Raw genomic sequence first — 22,456 nt, 5'->3', positions numbered from 1 at the left:
CAACGCTCACTGTGAACAAATGTTGTCTGAGAGAATGCCACAAGTAAAAAAGCTAACATTAGGCTATAAACTAACTACACCACTGTGGCATCACCTCAATGTCACCACCCACAGCGAGGCTGTGAAGCCTTGTTTAGCATGATGATTATCTGTAGTCTGTAGCATTTAGCCATCTTTTAGCAATCGTCTTTTTTAAGATGTGCAAAAGCTTCAAAATTCCTGAGTGGGATATGGACAAATTCTGTGTTTTAGAACCATGAGCCTTGCTTCACGTATCTAACCAATACAAGAAATAATCCACATATACAAACACAAAGACACACACAAAGGGAAAACCATTTAAAAAGACACACTGATTTGGAGATGAGAGGACCGGAAGTGCAAAAATGCTAAATAATTTTCCTACAGCACTTAACACACAATAATGATGTGTGAAACAACTCAAATTCATTCTAACTGATAGTTAATCTGGGTTCCTACAGGTTACAGCAAGTGGAATTTAAAACTTTTTAAGACTTTTTCAATGACAGGATGAAATTTAAGACAAAACTAAAATTGGGCTGACACCACTTACTTGGGGTTAGGGAAATTTTTTGCCCAAATATTTACTTTAATACAAAGCATGTTTTTGGTTGACAGTATTGCAAAAAGTATTCTGTGATTTTTTTCTTTTTCTTTTTTTTTTGTAAGTTATCTGTTATTTTGAGATTTAAATGCCATGTCAGAAAAAAAAACTCATAAAAGCATACCTTTTATGTCTAAGACATTTTAAGACCATCTAAAACCTTATTTTTGGATTGATTTATTCAATGACTTTTAAGACTTTTTAAGGATCCTTGGGGACTCTGTTAATAAAGTACAAAAAGTGATGAAAGAGGAATAGACATGTTCCCTTTAGAAAGGTTGCACTCACAGCAGATGACCATGCACATAAAGCTAATCAGGGCCACAATATCACAGGTCACAGCAGTTACCCGCTGCTTTGGTGGCATGCTGGAAATGCATATATTAAAGAATTCCAATCATAGCTAAAACATGCTATACTAAGCTCATGGTGAAAGGACGTAAACTTCCTGAATCGCCAACATCTTAGTGTCTACTTGACACGTGGCCATATTCACACGAAAACAACATTCCTTAAATATGAAGCACTTCCCCGCTTTTCCTATTCTAAAGAAGAAAGGAAACAAAAGCATAGCATAACAATACTTATGAAAAACTCCTGTGGTAACCCATCAGTCTCACCAAAGAGTGGTCTTAAAGCACTTTTGACTCAGTCAGCCAACACAATCACTGTCCAGCCAGGCCCGTCCCGCTCCATCTTGCCTGGCAGACACATAAAGGCAGCCATCTTAAATCACGTCTCACGGCGCACATCTAATGACTACTGAGCCCCTGCATATTTCAACATTAATTCATTAGAGGCGGGGATTGGGGGGAGGGCGGAGGAGAGGGGGGTGTCGGCGGCAGCAGGGAGAATCCTCGGCGCACTCTGATTAAGGCCGTTATGTTTTATAGAAGCCATTTTTCAATGCCTCCTCTGACAGCACTTGATGTTATTAAATTGCGGGCTTCAAGGAAAGAGTGAGAGAGGGAGAGAGAGAGTTGGAGGGAAGGGAGGAGAGAGAGGGAGGGAGATCATGGGAGTAAGAAAAGGGGGAAAGACAGATGGAGGCTGGAGAGAGAGAGAAAGAACGATTAACAATAGCGAGGAGACAGGTTGCCAGGTCTCCTTTGGCTGCTGATAAAGTGAACTTCTTGTGATTTGTTTGTGTGTTACCTGTGGTTTCTGGGGTTATCTATATCTCATAGGGAATAGATTACTTTGTGTGTGTGTGTGTGTGTGTGTGTGTGTGTGTGTGTGTGTGCGTGCGTGCGCGTGCTGTACTGTACAAAGAATGCGGCTATTTTCTCTCTGTCAGTTGTGATACAGAGATTGAGTGAAGATAAGCTACAGAGGACACTATTGTGTCCACTGAACGACCTTGAATCAGATCTCTGTGGAGTTGGCCTCATACAGTACATTCACATACTGTACATAAAGTTACACTTTGTTTCCTTAGCTTTTATTTCTGTTCCTATTTGTTGTCTGGTAGTGAGTTTTTCTTATTCCCATTGATAACTGACCAAACAGCATAAAAGAGAAATACCCAGTGCAGAGGAGAGTAAAAAAACACAAAAACATTAAACCACTGGCAACTTATTCAGTAAATGTAAGGTTTTAGCTGCTTAGGTGCAGGAAAACACTAAACAATACAGATCCAATCCAAAGGCAAAGTTTTCCTTTAGATTCCTCTGGAAGTAAAAAAAAACCAAAAAAACAAAAAAGGTTGAGTACAGACTATTGAACAAGGAGAAATACTTCTAAACAGAGATGTGAAGATGTAGAAGGTAAAAGAGGCTTTGGTTGTTTAGATGCTGTTTTCTGCTGTAATATCTCTTGATTGGAATCCAAAGGGCAAAGTGCAAACTTAAGTAACAGCTCAACTTATCATTATACAACGGTATATATGATATCCTACAAACTAGCGCCAGTGAAAGACTTTAGGTACTTCATGGAAAGTTATGTATTTCACATTAAGTTACAAAGGTTAGGTTTAGGCAAGTAAGGTTACTGTGATTAGGGTTTGAGTCTGAGTAAATGGTCCGAAAAACTACAACCTGAACTCAACTGACCTGTGTGAGCTGAAGCCCGAGCCCAACCTGTCCGTATTTATCAGGTTGGGCTCGGGCCCAAAAAGCACTACTTATGTATGTGGCGACAAAAGCCATTCACATCTGCAGTGAAAAATGGACCAGCTCGGTGGAAAAAGGAGAAAGGACGAGAGTCTGGCTGCTCCCTCTCCTCGTCTCCCTGTCTGCAGGACACTGAGAGCTAACCTCAAACTCTCTGTTGTCTCACTGGACTTCATCCTATTTGACATGGTGCTTTAAGTTCTTTAGGTAAAATATAGCATAGAGAAAACTAAAAATGATGGATCTAGTGTCTGTGTTGGGCTACTTCTTGTTCACCGCTGGGGTTGGCTATTTACCTGAAGATGCATGAGCTCAAAACATGGGCTATTTGGACAGAAAGAGGCAGCCCGGGCCACACTCTAGAACACCCCTGTCTGAAAACTGTCTACTGATCTTCCAAGTAAGCCGTTCCCTACACAAGACAAAATGGTTGGTACAACAGAAGGTAGGGTTGGGTACCAAACTCGATACTGTTAAGGGTACCAACCCAATTATGCCAGATGGAGTACTGATTCATGGTAAATCCATTGGTGCCAAATGTAGGTACCTGAGAGTGCATTCGAGTGAGAATGCCAGGTTTAGACATGAGGCGGAAGTGCTGCAAAGTGCTCCAAAGCCGGGAAGCGAGCCACAGAGCTCCGAGGGTGGCATCAGAGCTCTGCAGAGCCACTGGCTTCAGCTTCAGACAGGATGCAAAATTGCCTCCAAAGTACCAAAAAAAGGGTACCATTTGGCACTAGCACTGAATTCCATGTACCAGTATCAGTTCCAATGTGACCAGTACCCAACACCAATGGAACTATTTCATACATTGGTAAAAGGTTATAGATTCACCAAAATCCATAAGCTGCATCTTCTTCCTGAGATCATTCAGCCAATTTATTGTCATTCTAGCCTCTCGTCTTTGAAATACTTCTGGTCAGAGTCAATCCCATAAGCTGATTCATGCACACCACCAAAAGTAACAGGATCATGCTTCTCCTTACACTCAAGATAACACACAACACAACTTCTGTGCGAGCCCTTCTCTCCACGTGCCCTCTCTCTGCATGAATTAATAGGCAGTGGCAGTTCCTCATCAGCCAGCATCTCCTTCAGTTTCCAAATGGCTGCTCAGTGCCAGCCTTGTCAAGAAATTGAGTCATCACATCCTGACTGCTGTTGCTTTTCTCTCTCTCACACACACTGACATGAGGGAGGTGTATGAGTGTGTTAGATGAGCATTCATATCAAAATTAAAACAAGATGTGCAGGGATATCATATATGCATGTTTGATATTCTGACAAGTTGCCCTTTGTGGATATTAATAGCTTAGTTTCAATGGCAACCAATCACTCATTTACATGCATAAATGAACAAATACACACACTAGAGTACAAGAATCTATTGTGGATATCTTGATGAAATTTTGCTCAATCAAAATATGTCTTGCTTAAGTACAAATAAAACTTACTAGTCATAACTTTTTATTTTAAGACTTTATGTGATTTAGATCTTGAGGAGTTTATGAAAAAATCCCCCTCTTTTCTAATATTTCACAACGCATCCACAGAACCAGTTTCTCAAGATCCTCGTCCAAAGACATTGGCGGATCATCAGCGTATTTGGATGCCATAAATGCATGCTCTGGCATTCCCACCTCTCAGACAACGGTATCATTTTTCAGAAGAAGATGGTTTGGTATCTGCTCTCCGTCAGTTTCTGTTCTGCATTACTATGAATGACAGCTAAAACAAGGTATAACATGAGCGATGTTATTGGCTGGGTAAATATGTAAACAACCCTTTTCACCTCATTCAACCTTTTTTGAAAACACTGCTCTGTACATATATGAGCACAAACATCAAGGCTGAATGTTTAAATCTTTACTGATCTGGCACACATTATCATTAAAACACTGCCTTATCTTTCTTATCTCTGGTCCTCTGTGCAGTCACTAACGGTCATATAAAGAAGGTAAGCACATGCACTTACAAAAATATTCACACACATACACGCACAGGACAACGTTACAGTACTATGTCCTTATCCCTGCTTTATCCCTGTCATCTATGACGGTTAAACAATGTATCTGTTTGGGTCCCACCAGTGACGTGGGGATATAAATGGTTTCATTTCCAAAAGACGCCATGAATTCTATGTAGAGAGCTCATGCTCCAATCTTAAAATGAAAGTACACTCTAGCAAAAGGTAGCACTTGATCGTCCTACGATCATACTCATGATATAATGTGTGCAAATTCATTATAAGCTGTGTTCAAGAGGTTAAAGTATGCCAACAAAAAGCACTACTTTAGCCCAATAAACGTATGCCATTTGTTAAATCATAGCACAAATAAATTGTTTGTCCGCATGTTTAATTAAGTATATTTAAACAAATAATGCTTCCTTTCTATACGAAGAGTATGTTAAGAATATAATTTCATAGATATTTTTTGGGGGGTTTTGTTGGTTCTCTTAAAGGAATACTTCACCTGCAAAATACATATGTGCACATCAGTTACTCATGAATGTTGCACTGAATTTGTGCAGAAAACTTCTATTCTCGCATGCTCCCACAGTGTACAGAAGAATCCAAAAAAGGCGAACGTTCTTAATGAATTTAATTTAACTCTTTAACAACAGCAAAACTATATTTAAACATCTGTTTATGAACTCTCAAAGAACTTTTGCTGTGTAATCTAAGTCCCATTAATCCAGACATATTCTTAGTACTTCCCAAACACATACAGCCTGCCTGAGCATGCACCTCAATGGTTTTCATGAAGATTTGCTTTTTTGGACTCTCTGGTCACTGTGCAGGCATGCAGAAAAACACTTTCTTCATGAAGGTAAAACATGGTGACTAACTGATACACAAATGGTAATGTTGACGACAGAGTATTTCTACAAAAAGAAATGTACAAATACTATAATTTTAAATGAAAATGGATGGTACAAGGAAAAAGAGGGATCAAGTTTGAGGTCAAGATAGATTTTTTTTTGACAAATCATAACTTAAAAGATGAATGAAAAAACATATCTATAACGGTTTCCTAATCAATTCTAAAAGTCATCATTAGGGTAGCCCTGTCTTGTATTTGGTCATGTATCATTATCCAATAAGACAAAAAAAAAGATTAAAAACTGATCAATAAGATGGGCTGGGAGGTGAGGAGGTTAGAGAGAGAATGAATGGGACCACCTAATGTGAAATCAAAGACTGAATGTTTGTACTGCTGAGGAGATAGAAAGAGAAGTGGGGCGGGGGGGAATAAAAGGCAATACAGAGTGTCAGGGAAAGAAAAAGGCTCTTACAGGCTAAATGACGCCTGATTCCCTGGATATTTGGGCTCCCTCTGGGGAACATATAGTTGTTGCCTGGCACTGACAATTTGAGAGGCTCCTAGGGGAAACAAAAAAGACACTGAATAAGGCAGACGAACACACAAGCGTCTTTCTTTCTTGTAGACTGACAGACAGTCCATCCACATATCCAAGAAACCATCACGCCAGCAAAATCTCAGGAATATCTCCATTTGGAATAAGCAGGCTGCTTTCTAGTGAAGAGGACAAACTGTTGCAAACCTAAATTGGTTATTTAAAATTAAGAATAATGAAAATGAAGATCCCCTTTATAGAAAACTCATAGGGAACCATTGCAGAGCCTCCAAAATATCAGAAGAATAGGCCAAAATAATTGGAAAGAACAAATCTGAGCACATGCAAGCCTTTTACAAATGGCAATGCCAAAATTTCAGTTGAGATTGCCAGAATTTAAAAACACAGGAATTCAAATGTCCACTCTTCAGTCTGCCAGGAAGCATAGTTGGAAATCTGCCTGGCACAATCCTGTTGGAATTGTCATTTAAAGTAAAAAACAAACAAACAAACAAACCCAATATGTGCAATTTACTATGGAGATTACTTCTGAATACCACATTCAAAGACGTAATCTTAGACTAAAGATCTCTCTTTGCAATGGCTCGACATCTTCATCCTGAAGCGCCCAGTGATGCATTTCCAAGACACATCGGTGGCGATGAAGATCAAAAGAAAGAGCCAAACCGAGTGACATACACATGCAGCATAATAAAAATTCATTGAATCTACTCCACAGGCCAAAATGGATGGTGGCAGCTAGGTCATATTGCATCTGTGCAGATGGGGTCAGGGGTCATGCAAAGTTGTATGAGAAGACAGTGTGCTTTCATGCATCATGTAGCAGATAAAGATTTTTGGGGCTGAGAGAGAGTGGAGGTTGGGGGCCAGCTGACTGAAAACAGCAACAAGGACCCTGCGTCTCTGGAGCCACCATCTGCCCGTCTTTATGCGCAGGTTTTCAAACACTGAATACAGGTGGCGGGGATTTGCCTCAAGGACATTTTGCTTTTTAGTCAGTTTTCTAGTCAGTTATCTAGACTCTATGCAACATGAATTGGCAAAGTCGTGCTTTGCTAAAATGACCAAATGGACCAGGAGTCCTGCATTAATAATAACAACATAATTTTGGTGTACATACATCGGTATTTTGCCTATTATCAACAAATCCCATGAAATGACAAAAATCAACCACACATCAGTCCCTCCCTCATCTGTGGCACTCAGCATCAAGCCTGTTAATTCTTAATGTAGATGTAAATCTTTTTAAATGGGCCACAAATATGGCGAAAAATTCTTTTCACTATACCAATTTGCTGTATTCAACTTTTTTTTTTAAATGTCTTTGTCATCTTATGGTATGATCTTGCTTGAACTACATTACACTGTCCCCTCCACTTCTACGTTATGTCCGTATCAATAAGTGTCAGAAAATGTGCACAAATACTGACAAAATGAATGCAGAGGACAGACAGAAGGCTCTATCCATATATGTATCTTAAGCTGAGCATGAATGAGCCTTTACTCTGAAACATCACTTGCTATAGATACAGTAGTTAGTTTTCCTTAGTGCGCGTTTTTATTCATCAGAAAAAAATGAAAAATGTTAAGTGAACAAATTGTGATGTATTCCTTTCTTAACCAATAGCAGAGTTGAAACCAAAGTAGGTAAATCACTGATCTTATCGCCATCACTGTACTACTTACTATTTTGAGAACTAAATGTGTGTGTGTGTCTAAGGAAGAGTGGGAGAAAGAGAGAGAGTATATTAGTGTATATGAATGCAATGGGAAGGAGTGAGGAAAAAGAGAGCGAGGTAGAATGCAGGCATCAGAGCCGCTGTAAAGCCATTCATTTGACTTCTTCACTTTTTATTCAAATAGCCCTGACCTATTTGTTGTTAGATGCCAGCCCTCATTTCATATGATCCACCAACAAGCCGAGAGCGATTATTCCAGCACAAATGGCATGGACTTGACATGGGCCCAAAAGCGTTCATATACCTCTCTGGCCTGAGGCCACAGTTTGTCATAACACAGGGAATTATGTATTATGCCTGCGCCTGGTGATGACATCACAATAGCAGGATGAAATATAAGCTCTGATATGGCTAGCTGATTGTGGAGAGCTGCGAGGGCTTTCATTAAAAACAGCATATCGCTCATAAAAAGATTAGAGCTGGACAGCTGTTTCCTGATAGTACCAGGCTTCTGTAGTGGCTTCATCACAAACAGGCACACCTGAAAAATATAAAACGCTCCAACACTTGTGTGTGTGTACACTGTGTTGTACTGCTGTGCAGCTTTATGGCAGCAAACAACAATAGAGACTAAGGTAACACTGAAAAACTTGCATTAGCTCTCATATATTTTTACGAATACATACTTGCATTTAAGATAGAAAACCTCCTTTAACAGACTAAGAGCATACATTATTACACATAATGATGATAGATACATACTTGTCAAAGTAGCAATTCTAGATAATAGCCCAAACAAAATTACATTAACCATAACAAACAATCAGTGATGAAAAGTAAAATAGTGTAAATAGTGTAGTCACGTACATTTAAGGTGCAAATATTGCAGTTTACTCCACTATATATATATATATACACATACACACATTTATACATATACTGTATATACATGTACTAGCAAACAGACCGGATCAGCAAAAAGTAAGAAAAAAAAATCTCCCTGTAGGATCCTTTCCATAATGGAGACACTTTGGAAACAATTTGAGCCTGTCAGCTGCAAAAACTATCACTTTTAGTGGGCTGTGCACAAATACCCGTAAAGATCACACTGCAGCTTTTTTTGTGTCTCCTGGCTGCAGATAATCATTTCAAAAATTGGCCCCATTTTCATAAAAACATAGGACAACAGGTGCTAGGTTAATATTTACAGAAGTTTCCTTATGAATACATTTTGCCAGTAACATTTCAGGACTGTACATCTACTTTAGTTAACTGCAAATGAAGGGCATTTCCTTGTAATAGACGACTTTTTCATTGCAGTATCTTTACTTTTACTATAGCAAAGATTTGGAATAATTATTCCACTTTTGCCAATAATAGATGGTGGTAAAAAAATAACAGCCTTAAAACAGCAAGCATGGGTGCAGAGGCAGACTACCATTGTTTTCACATAAAGGTATTACCAGTGCTCACTTCTCTACAACCCCCTCATTGAGCTGTACATAATGGGACAAATATGTTATGTGGTAGACAAACAAGAGGAAAACAGTAAGTGCTGATTGTTTAAGAATAAGGGAGGTGTACAGGTGCCATTTCTAATTTGGTGGGAGAGGCCGTAGGAGGACGGCCTTGAAGAGCACAAAGCAGCTGGAATCAGCCTCATAAACTTGCACAGCATCAAAGGCTCTTTAGCTCGTTTCATCAAAGGTGTCTTCGTTGCTCAGCTCTCACTGTCTGCGAGCGCACTGTGTGTGTGTGTGTGTGTGTGTGTCACTCGGTATGAGTTTCAGGAAATCTTGGCATGAAAGAAAAATTTACTCACGCATCCAAGAAAAGTGATATTCCTCTAACACAACACTGTTTACATAAGGAAATGAAAAATGAAAGAAGGCAGTCACACACTCATCCACGCTCCTGTGTTTTATTTTTTCATGGTTAAAGAAAAGAAAAACAAATCTCTGCCTTCGTCAGGGGGGATGTAGTGGAATATGACATTAAAACACCGGTGTGTGTGCAGTCAGTTCAATCTGTGACAGGTGAGTTAGACGTAAATGTAAATCACTTTCACATGTTTTCTTTCCTCATGGAGTTCAGAGTACAATAACCCACGACAACAAAAAAGAGAGATATACAATAAAAACATCACACACAGTGACTTAGATCAGCTTTGCGGTTGAATGTATAGTTGCCGTACTCAAGTACAAAATCGAAATATCATTTTCTTTCCTTTTTTTAAAATTTTGGGGACAAAAAGGATCAGTAAGTGTTGTCAAAGTGTGCAATGAACTGTGAAACTAATCTGTGCTCACTGACAGCAGTGTTACTCCTGCAGTGTTTAACCTTTTTAAACCTGGGCATATTAGCTTGATTTCTTTCAAAAATAAACATGAGAAGAAGGCAATGTGCAACTTAAAAAGAAATTACCCAAAAATTAGCAACACATTAGGGAAAGTTAATTAATGAAAAAGGAAAAAGGCATTAAAATGATAATAATTCTGTAAAGTTATATTAAATATATATATATATATATATATATATATATATATATATATATATATATATATATATATATATACATATAAATAATAATAAAAATCGAATTATGACGATTATAATTATAGTTCTCTGGACATTTTCCCCAGGCATTTTAAAAATAATGTTCTAATTCAACTAATTTCTTGCGAAATGCAGGACACCTTTTGTCAAGTTCCTCACTGCATTTTTTCTCATGTTTTCATAAGAATTCCAACCAATTTGGTCAGGGTTCAAAGCTGCCTGAATGTCACTCGGAAAAAGTGATGTTGATTCAGGTTTTAAAGGGGTTAAACAGATTCTTCGGTGGAGAAGCGGAAAGCATTGGTTGAAATTTGGTGTTAGAACCAATCATCATATCAGCAATGATTTATCTTATATTAACTTTCTTCAAAATGTATCTGCATTCATATGATGCTCATAGAGATTTACCGAAATAACTGGCACACAGAAGAGAAAGTCTTGGCCCCAGTATCTACTGTCTACACTGGATCAGTCCCAAATATTTGCCATTGATGCCAGAGGTCTGTCGCTGTTCCAAAATTGATTTAGGCCTTGTCAACATGAAAACAGGGTTTTACACCTTTGTTACATTAAAAAAATGAAAAATAAACATCCCATCCACACATGTTCAAAAATGTCTTTCTGAATAAAAATACAAAAACACAAATGAAGTGATGTTAAGAGCAAACCAAACCAACAGGCATTGATATAACCCTAACCCTAAAGCCATGTTGACATATCACACAAAGAAGATGCTGGTCAATCAGAAACCTATAACAAAAGTGATTACTGGAAGACTGTTTCACTGCAATGGCACACTGTAGGGCATTTTAATAGCCTCTGTTTCTTAATAAAATTGCAATAATAACTGTACATTTATGTGTAAACATGTAAAAAGTTCTCTTTGCAAGGTTAAAGCTAGCACTATTTTGTTCACGTCATAGCACGAAATGTGGCCTCTTTTGTGACGCCTCACAAAGGAGATAATGGCACACACTCTGATGTCACTGGTCCAGACCCAGTTCTCCCCGTCAACACGTCAACAACTGAAAATGCAGTTTCTAAAAAATCTTCACCTTGAAACGTCAATGAAAACTGAAAACTGTTGCAACCTTAATTCAGGTCACTGTGATAAGACTGTTGACATTGGAATCCCAGATTTATTTATTACGTCAGATTAAAATAACTCTGCATATATGCCACAATCTTCTTGTAAGGTTGGGATTTTTCTTGAACTCAGATTATTGCTTCAGATATCTTAATTTGTGCACTTACATTTACAAAAGGTAAACAGAGTGTAGAGACAGAGAAAAATAAAATGCCTATGTAGATAGTGTGGAAACTGACCAAAAAAGAGAACAACGATAAGGAAAGAGAAAGGAAGAAAGGGAACGGAGACAGGAGACAGAGAGATGTGGCCATTACAGGTGCGCTCATCACACAGCGTAACGCGTGTCGCAGAGAGAAAAGAAAGTTCCCCCGGGAAGACAATGGCTTTGGACAGGCACACAATAGCTTCATTAGAGGGTTCACATTATCAGGTCATGGGAGATAGAGGGGAAATATCAGACCGGACACATTCGAACGATGCCCGTCGCAGGAGCCTGCCAACTTGGCGAGCACGAGTCTCAGCTGTGACGAAGGCTGATTTTTTTTGGTCTGTAATCTGATGCTGCTGAAGTTGGCAGTGATGGGAAATGGTCAAATAGGTAAAATGTGTGAGAGGGAAAGGGGTAAAGAAGAAAAATAATCGTCACCCTATGGCCCACGGACCAAAAATGGCCCTGAAAAGGGTGCCGGGTGGCCCCCCAATCATTTTCTAATTCACAACAAAAATAATGTGATTCACACTGGGAATTATTTTTTTACTTTTAGTAAACATAAGGTGACAGAGTACATAAAAGAGTATCAAAAAAGACCTTGTTTATCAAAAAAAGAGCCAGTGGAGAACTACCATCCAACGGAGCCCTCATGTCCAAAAATCATAGAAACATCCTCAGATCCTAGACTTGTCCAAAAATCCTAAAACATACTAAAATTTTAGAAATGTCCTAAAACCAGTGAAATGTGCTAAAACCTAGACATGTCCTGGAAACATTGTAAAATCCTATAAATGTCCTTATATCCTAGTAACATCCTAAAATCCTAGAGATGCCCTATAATTCTATAAACATGCTAAAATTCTAGAAATGTCCTTAAATCCTAGAAACATGTATGGGGCTGCTGCAACTGGCCCCTGGCCTTCTGTCATTTTAGAAAAGTGGCCCCCAAGCAATGTGGAGTATCCCTGCTCTCAGGCCATGGGACATTCCACTGTAACACCACGCTCTCTCACGGTCCCCTGATCACCCCTCTTTCAAAGCTGTGATAAAAGATTGCAGGTTCTGACCCTCATCGCAGAAAGTAGGCTGGTTTGTGAGGAGCAGTTAAGTTGTATTGATAAAACCAATTTACATACCACATTGCAGCCTGCTTCTTGTTTTGTCACTTGTGTGAATTTTGCCTCCATAAAGGGCCCAAATGTCTTTTCCTGCCTGCAAGATATGTAAAGAAAAAAAAAATAATTAAGACACCGAGCAGAGGTTTACTAGCTGTCAAAGAATTAAGCATGGAGAATAATTACACCAGAAGGAAGCCCACACACACGCCGTTCACCATTAGCACTGGATGCGAACTCCTCTCTGAGACACCGTCTGTGTGCACAGACCAGGCTATCGATCAGACGGATCAATCACCGGCTGCTGGTGAGCGGGCCTTTAAGTGCCCACGTCACACTTGTTCACCAGCATCAGGGGAGCTGTCATACAACACTTACAATCAATTACCGAAATTAGCCCCTTAACCCCCATGTGGCGCTCCAGACTGTACTCAAAGCCAGAAATGATGGACAGCAGGAAGGAAAGCAGTTAGACTCCTATGGAGCCAATGAGAGAGGAAAATGGACATTTTTTTTAAAGATTGTGTTTTAGCGTTGTAGATGGTAGCGACAGGACACAGGGAGAGAAGCACAACAAACTGACTGCAACACAGTAGCTTAAGAATCTCAAACATATCTGGGATATTTGGATAAGGGTTACAAAAAAATAAATGAAAAAAAAACTGAACTAAAATTGCATAACTTTACCATGACTTTTCAAGAACCCATCATATTGCCATTCTTGCCATTTCTCAATCATATCAGATTCAAATCTATGCACACATAGTTTCAGCTAGCTTGCCTACATGTAGAGGGCGAAAGAACGCAGGGAGAAAATGAAGAAATGTGCACACACACACACACATCACACACTGACACATATTAGAGCTACTTTGCTGTCAGCTGGAGAAATTAAATTTGCTTTCAAGTTACATTACATGGACAGTTGTCCATGGAGGTTACTGTAACAATGTCATCAAACACAACAAAATTCCATGACTTTTCCAAGACTTTCAATATTTTTTTTACCAATTTCATGACTTTTCCATGTCTGGAAAATGTGATTCCAAAATTTTATGATGTTTCCAGGTTTTCAGTGACTGTGGGAGCCCCGATTCTAATTCTGTGAGAAAAAATTATGCCAATGCACCAATATATCTACAATAACCTAATTGGCACATATTTTGGCATTTATCACAGTCTCTCCTCAGATTAGCACATCCAGATAGCTCTACCTTGATGCAATGCACGAGGACTTCAACATTGTTTAACAATGCTGGCCAACCAAAATGGATCATAATGACATTACCAGCAGAAATTCACCCAATGAGCGCCACTGCTAGCTAGCCCCTGTCTGGCTGGTGCAAAGTGCAAAGCAGCAAGCCAACCTGGAAGGTGGATGGTGAGCATCATGTTTCTGCACGTTACAGCGGCTAGCCAAAATCTCTCAGCAAAGCCAACAGACAATTAAATAAAAGTTGAGACATTTACATCACAAAACATTAAAATTCACCCCCCCCCCCTTAAATGGATAGTGCTGGAAAGCTATTGTATTTAACTTATTTTTGCTTTTTATTATTATTATTATTTTTTTAAATGAACAGGGTAGTTAGCGATTAACCAGTGTCAGGCTACCAAAAGCAAAATGAACCAAAACTGATGTCCCTAATCAGCAGCATTGAAGCCAGTGAAGTTCCCATAATATGGTACTGCTTCACTGCATTAACAATAATTACAATTTCAAAATGAAAGTGTTTCCCTCACCAGGTACTCAAGGTGACACTGCTAAGCAGATAAAAACACCCCAACTGTGAATTCAGGCCAGTGGAGACACATCAGTGACGTGTCCCCAGAAAATCCCTCAGTCCCTTGCTCACATTTATTCCCACACTGACTTCCTCTCACTTTTTCCAAGTTTTTGTCTCTATAGAAATACAAACCCACACACACACACACACACACACACACACACACACACACACACACACACACACACACACACACTCACACACACACACACACACACACACACACGCGCACACACGAACAGCCTCCCCTTCAGCAGGGAACAGCCTACAAGGTTGCAGCCCCTCCACGGATGTGCCCATGTCATGGACAAAGAGTACTCTAATTTCAGCCAAGTTCACACTCACCTGAATGCTGGTAATAAATCTTGTTTGGTGACAAAAATAGATGTCCAATTAAAGTAGAAATTGACACAAAAAGAAGTGAATGAAGAAAGAATGCCACTTCAAGGGCAACATGGCCTGTAATGAAAATGATAAATAAGTGTGAGGTGTTATAATCTAGAGTAATCAAGTTTTTGACTGTGTGCACCCACACATTGGAATTCAGGCCTCGTTTCATTTTAAAAAGCTGTCTAACCCAAATTGACATTCCTGAGATTGTTGGCAAACCCCTGCGTGTTTCTTTCCAAACTTTCGACTTGTGATCCATCAGGTCAAGCTGCGTTTTAAAACAGCTTTCACCTCGAACTGAGATCACACCCACAGTCTCAACTCCGGTCTCTGCAGCTGTGACTTTCTTTGTTTGAAGCCATGCCACTACTCAAATGTGTCCCTCTCTGAGGTTATGTGTAACGGATGGTAGATTTTTAGTGTGATGACAATGCATAAATGGAGTATAACACTCCTGAATCTGAAATTTGGGAGACACTTAGCCAGTGCAAATTAGCCATTAACTGAAGTCGTGTTTTAACAGGTATTAAACACACACACACGCACAAGCACACGCACACACGCACACACGCACACACACACACACACACACACACACACACACACACACACACACACAATGCTTAAACTAATTTTGTCAGAAATGGTCGTGAAAGTGTTCTGAAGGAAAACTTTTGGACTGTCCTGAAAAAAAGAGACAGGAGTTGGACACAATGACTAGAATGTTTACATGAGGCAATGCAAGTAAAGCTTGTCATCTTAAATTACTTGAGTGTGTGTCAGAGAGGTGATAATTCACCTCTACTGTAATGTTTGAATCCATATTTACACATGTAGTCTTACTGCTGCACTACATTACATTATTAACAGGTTTATTGGTGCTTCCAATGTGTGTGTTTAAGAGTAAAATTGTAAAAAATGTGTTGTTTTTACACTTCTGTGCAGTTATTATGTGTGGAATGATAAAACCATGCAAGGCCGAGGTCTAACTGTTCCCACTGAAAATGCAGATCTTTAAAAATGCCTCACAAACATAAAGAATTAAGAAAGGCAAAGCTGTGGGTTCATGTTTGAAGGCTTTTGTGACCTGTTCTTTCATATTTGGAAAAAAAAAAAATACATTATAATGATGTAGATTTTTCCAAATGTTGTGGGATTGCTGAATTGTTAGGCTAGTTGTTAGGGTAAATTATGTTATATTTTTTCTTCATAAGGTGTTGTACACATTGTACTTGTGACAATGTGCTTTCCTACTTCCTCGTTTTTGATTGTTAGCGTTAATATTTTCTCATTGCTTTTGTTTTTTGAAATAATTTTGCATGGGAAGAATCTGAATATTGCTGAACCATTCAGGAACAAGATATATATTGGCAATCTTGTGTGCCAGAGACAGACGGTGCTGTCCTGTTTTATTCTCTTTGGTTGTCAGGTAAGGAGGGATTTTTTGTCTTTAGGTGGTGCAGTCTATTTTGGATTTTGTGTTGTGAAAGATGAGGTGTGACCTACAGACAATAAAGCAAAAAGAGAGGGGTGGGAAAACAATAAAAAGGGCAGTTATTGGTGAGTATTATGTGGTTTTGCTGTGCAATGCTTATGAGTGCATCACCACAGTTAAATGGCTACACATTTGGGAAAAAAGGCAATAAAATAGAAAGGAAATTAAAAATGCTGTACATCAAATGAATTAGTGCGGCTTCAACTATACTTCACCTCTCAGTTGACTGTTTGTATATAAACTACAAAAAAACATTTTTTCTGTGTTATACTGAATTTGTAAAGAAAACTTTTTATTTACAAAATTAAGAATCCAAAAACAGAAAATTACTGAAAATTACTGAATTACTGAACACGACATGACCACATCAGTTTAAAAAGTCTCATGTAACTACTACTATGCTTGGTGGTTCCATGCGTAAGCCTTTTTTGACGGGGAGCTAAACTAAAGATGAAACACAATGGTGCGCTCATCGAGCAGCATTTTCACTTCACAGAACACAGGAGCTGCTGGTGTACCACTGTCTCGATTAGTAGTTTGCCTCGCTGTGTTATTGTGTGATTTTGGTGAATAAAAACCTTTAAAAGGTCCAGTGTGTAGAATGTAGGGGCATATATTGACATAATAATATCAATAACTATGTTTTCATTAGTGTATAATCACCTAAAAAAAATAAAAATAGCTTTTTCACTTCTTTTAGACTGCACAATGTACGTATATCTACATATGGAGCAGTCCAGTTAAACAGAGTCCACCATGTTATTCTACAGTAGCACAACAGACAAACCAAACACTGGCTCTAGATAAGGCCATTTGCATTTTCACATATTTGCCTTGATCACCATAGTTTTCCTACACGCTTGGCACACGTGAGATGTTTCAGTTGGTTGCAATCTGTAACCTTAACACTAGCTGCGACTACACCCTACACACTAGACCTTTTAACACCAAGGTCATAAAATAATACTTGCAACTCCTGTGCTCAGCGAGGTAAAATTACTGTTTTTGTCCATGCAGTCTTGCTTTGAAGAGAGCATAGATTGAAGTTTCACTTTTAGTTCTGTTCCCCCATCTAAAAGCACTGTCTGTTTTGGAAGTTCTGAGCATAAAACAGGATAAACTTGACTTGGGTCGTACTGCATGAGTTGTGTGAGAGTTTGAAAAGGGATGTGTTGATATAGTTTTACGATAGTTAACTCGTACCCCATAACATCAATTCATAAAGAATTGTCTCTGTTTTTGGAAGGCAGGCAAGAAAAAGATATTTCACAGATTTAACATAACACATGGAGAGTAATAGATAAACAAATGGTCATTTGGGCATTGAAGTTTCTTTTATGCTTGTTGCTATCACAATTCTGACCAATCAGGAGCTGGTATCAATTTAAGACAGATCCTTGGTACCCATCTCTGCAGAGAAAGGCTTTGGCTATATAGGCCACACATGTTGGTTAAGATAAATGAATTGTTCGTTTTAGGTTTTTCATGGGACTCGTGACAGTTAAAATATAAATTATCACTGACCGTATGCTTTAAAATGTTTTTCTTTCTACAGAGGGCTTTCACTGATGAACTAACCCTTTCTTTCTCTCGCTCTTGATGTTGCTTTAAATCATGAAGTCGTCTTTCTGCTAATCTGCTAACCGAAACACACACAAGCGAACAGAGACATTACACTGATTGCATGCTGCCTGAGAGACTTGAGTAAAACAGTTACAAGTTAGTCTTAAGTGAAACTACTTGAATGATTGAATCAGTGGAGTTTATCATTCAGACAGCCTAATGCAGCAAGGCTTTTGCCATTTACTGTTCATGTCATCGCTGATATTCATCCAGTTATAAATGGAGCTGTCATGATAATGCTATGAAGGATCACGCTAACCCCCATTTACCAATCTCTTCGTCAAATCCCAAAGGGTGGAGCTTTGATTACTCCCGCAATTAGCGATGTCAACCTCCTCTATGAATTAAGTATTCAGGTTTGTGTTTTCAAACCAATTAGCCTACTCTCTTGCTATGACTTGTTGATTAATTATAGATATTTAGTTAGGAAAGGAGACATTAATTATTAATCAAAATTGAATTATGTGGCATAATTAACCACAAAACTTTTTCTGTTTTTTCCTCCCCATCTCAGCGTGTCTTCATTTATATAATCTTAGACTGTTTGTGACACGTGACACGACGGAGAGGAATATGTGACCTTGGCTTATGTGAAAAGGCGTTGAAAGCATTAACAAAGCGCTAATAGCTTTTGTGGGAGTGTTTGCTGTACTGTCAGCAAGTTGCTGTAAGTGCTCAACGTTAACACACACACTCTCAAATCCAAAATCAATGGGCTCTTAGAAACCTGTTGTACTGATGCACTGGAAGACTCTATTCATCACTTGTTTATGGCTACATGCTATGAAGTGAGGTAATGGCATTTATGGGTATTTACAGATGACATGTTGAGTCCTTAAATAATATTTATTGCGTCTGCCACTCTGCTGCTATTGTAGCAAATGTCCTTGCACAGATAATATAACAGATATCTGGTCATATATTGAAGGAAAGGTGTAATTTATTGCAAGGTCACGGAGGTTACGGATTGCCTTACCGGCAAATAATGGAATGTATCATCAGCTTTTGTTGCTACAGCAAGAGTCACTTCACCATGTTATTAGCAATGACTGACACGCTGTTAAATTTGAAGATTGTGACTGAAACGCAATAAAATACTGATGCTGATCATGGTCTGTTTGTTACTAGGCAGATTTGCTATTGCAGCCTTCATCTTGAAATGCAAGTCCAACCAACTCTTGACAAAAGCGTTTTCTGACGGGTGAAAAGCAGCATGAAACCGTGAGAATATCTATCATCCTTGAGGTGGTATGGAAATATACAATAGCCAGCTGGTAAAACAAGTGTGAAACAAGGCTTACACATTTCTTCTGCATCTACCATAAAATAACTGCACCGGTAACTGCACTTTTAGCAGATTCGAACTTTGTGATTGATGCAGTTGGTGTAGTTCCACACCATCAGCACAATGTTGTAAGGGAAACATAAGGGGGAGAAAAGACTGTAGCATTAGTTGCAGTTTCGCTCAATTTTCTGTGTGTATTGCTGCATTTCATAGCACATTTCAGTAACCAAAGAGACTGTGATGAGATAAGGAGATTACCGCACTTATCATAATCACCATTGAACAGCTCTGAATTTGCATGAACATACAATTTATTGCTCTGGGATGAGGCTTACAATAGCAGTGTGGCATATTTGCTCATAACCACAGGTAAATCTGAATGACAGCTGTAAAATGTAGCAGCTAATGGAATGCTAAATTCACTCAGGATGCCTCCGGATGGAAATGCAGATTCACCAGGTTCCTCTACCAAATAAATTAAACGGATATCTGATAAAGCTTAGAGCATATGCAAACAGACAAAACAGCATGTGAAAGGCTGCTATACCAACCTTTATATTCAGCCTGACTATAATGTGATAAAGTGATGGCAATTGACACTGGTGAATTATATTGATATGCAGTATATGAAACAGCAGTTAACTTACATTAGCATGTCTTATGCTGTATATAAATTATGCTTTTGATTTGATTTTTACAATAAATAATCATGTTTTTACAGCATTGTTCAGCTTGTCTCAAAAGGGTTGGCGCAAAAACATGACTGGTCGTATCTGGAACCAGTGTTTGGTTTTTCCGTTCTGGGCAACTGTAGAAAAAGGGCAGTACAACATGGCGGACCCTGTGTAGATATAAACACCTCATTCTGAGGTAATGACAACACAGTCTAATTTTCAGGTGATTGAAGCCTAAAGAAAACATACTTACTTTATTACATTCCATTTCTGCCAATATACCCCCTACATCCTACACACTGGACCTATATTACTTTATGTTGCAACACTGGACATTGTATCTCTCCACTTGTTCTTTTTCCATTTATGTCATGCATAAAATGGGTACAAATCACCCATGCTCCCATAAAGCACAATAATTCCTGAAAAGACCAAGTTTGGTCTTTGAGACTGTCGGAGAGAGATATACCCTCTCTGTAATGAAAATGTTCGGTCAAGCCAATTAAAGCCGAGCCATTTTGTCTTTGTGTCTTCCCTTCCTCTGCAATTAATTAAATGTGGTTATAAAAGGAATATTCTTGTGCTCTGAATGCCTGCAACAGACTTCCACTGGTCATGTACTGAGGCTGAATTACAATGTTGTCAATGGCGCTATTATGTGAGAATTAGGTTTGGGCTTGTCCCTTTTTACAAAATGCTATTGTACGATACGATTATGAATGCCGCATGAAAACGACTGACTCCAGTGAATGTTTCAAGTTATGAATACTATTGAAACCAAGTCCCATTTTATTAATTCCAACATGCTGTACTGGTGCTTACAGAGATTCACCTATTTCGCCCTCTTTCATTCATCAACATATTCTGTTCACCCTTTGTGTCTCTTTTGGTCAATGGCTATTAGGAATTAAAGTCTATCTAACAGACCTACGATGAGGTTAATACAATAGCTATAGTCTGAGCAATGTTGGATAATTTCATGTATTGTTTATTACAGTTCTTTTATACTCAATTTCTAGAAGAACCAGTGCATAAAGTCAAAAAGGTGCCATGCCATTGTCAGCCCTTTATCCCAAAAAAACCTTTGCACCCTTTCCCAGCAGCATCTGAGCCACAGAACCCTCATGTTTTTTCCCGTCCCATTGTGCTTTTTAAGTGATTTCTCTCACCAAAACATGATCTTTTCCTAACCACAACTAAGGGGTTTTTGTTCCTAAACCTAACCACATATTCACAAAGAGCTGTTGCCAATGTAACATATCAGATATTTTGTTTCTAAGGTCCCAGGTGGAGGAGTGGGTGGTATGCATGGCTGGTGGGAATGAAAAAAAAAAAATACATGTGACTACATCCGTTAAACAGCACAGTGTTTACAGCTATGACAATGCTTGGAAAAATCATGGGCCCACATGAGATGCTGCATATTTCATCATGCACAATGAGGATATAAGGAGTGTCCTTGAATGTGGATACGTCACCCTCAGTGTACTGGGTTAGTCATCCCTCCCAAGGTGATGGAGTGTCTGGTCATGGATCATTGACATTTTAGGCTCTTGTCATCGACTCTATGCTTTAAAGTTGTATGTCCCTTTAATTTAAGCGTTTGACACAACTAATGTATATAGAGCAAGGAGGACTTTTATAGGCAGTAAAGCTGCTGGGAAATCACCTGCAGACTGTCCTGGTACAAATGCCTAAAGGCAGAGGAAAAATATACATAAAAGGAAGAGGGGGAACGAAGCATCCATATTAACCCTTTAAAACCTGGACAGACATCACTTTTGTGCTGTGTTCAGACACCTTTATAAGTATTTAAACCATACAAATATAATAAAATTGGTTTGATTTCTTTTGAAAACATGAGAAAAAAGGCAATGACCAACTTAGCAAGAACTGTCTTCACAAATTGCAAGAAATTAGTTAATTTTATAATTATCTGTAAAGAAGCTAGGAAAATGTCCAAAAATTATATTAATAATTATCATAATTACATATTTAAAATTATTTTACAGAATTATGATTATTCAAGCACTTCCAGGTCAATTCCTTTTTTTTTCTTTATACATTATTTTTCTTTCTTTTTTGTTGTTGTTTTGTTTGTTTGCTCATTTTCAGGTAGTTTCCTCATACTTTTTACAAGTTATTTGCTAATATTTGTGTCATTTCTTCTTAAGTTGCTTATTGCTTTTGCCTATATGTTTTTGAAAGACACCAAATCAACTTGCTAAGGTCTCAATGGGTTGAGAATAGCAATCTCAATTTGGCCTTTGAAGGCCTTTGCATTGCTACATACAGTACTGCAGACATTAACTTATCACCTTTTTATTTTAATAATAAGCATCAGGTGCCGAGCACGGACAGACCTCCTAGTCTCACCACAGGGCGACTTATTATTATTAACATCATTTGTCTGGATCTCTTGCTGGTTCAACAG

General features: G+C 38.6%; 1 protein-coding gene across 3 annotated transcripts in view; it reads right to left on the bottom strand.

The window, feature by feature from the left end:
* tshz1 (teashirt zinc finger homeobox 1) overlaps window positions 1-22,456 on the bottom strand; it is a 200,879-nt gene that overhangs the window by 79,662 nt on the left and 98,761 nt on the right. For 2 of the 3 annotated variants that reach the window (XM_088090477.1, XM_088090476.1), the window contains one exon: window positions 12,790-12,865. The exons of the other annotated variant lie outside the window; for it this stretch is intronic. The gene's annotated coding sequence lies outside the window, so the exon portion shown is untranslated. The remainder of the gene's footprint in view (window positions 1-12,789; window positions 12,866-22,456) is intronic. 3 annotated transcript variants of the gene reach the window in all.

This window comes from Plectropomus leopardus, chromosome 17 (assembly GCF_026936395.1).
Source record: "Plectropomus leopardus strain MGB_pleo_1.0 chromosome 17, ASM2693639v1, whole genome shotgun sequence".
Classification (NCBI taxonomy): domain Eukaryota; kingdom Metazoa; phylum Chordata; class Actinopteri; order Perciformes; family Serranidae; genus Plectropomus; species Plectropomus leopardus.
Note: the sequence above shows the minus strand (reverse complement) of the source record. Positions and strands in the feature narration are given on the sequence as shown.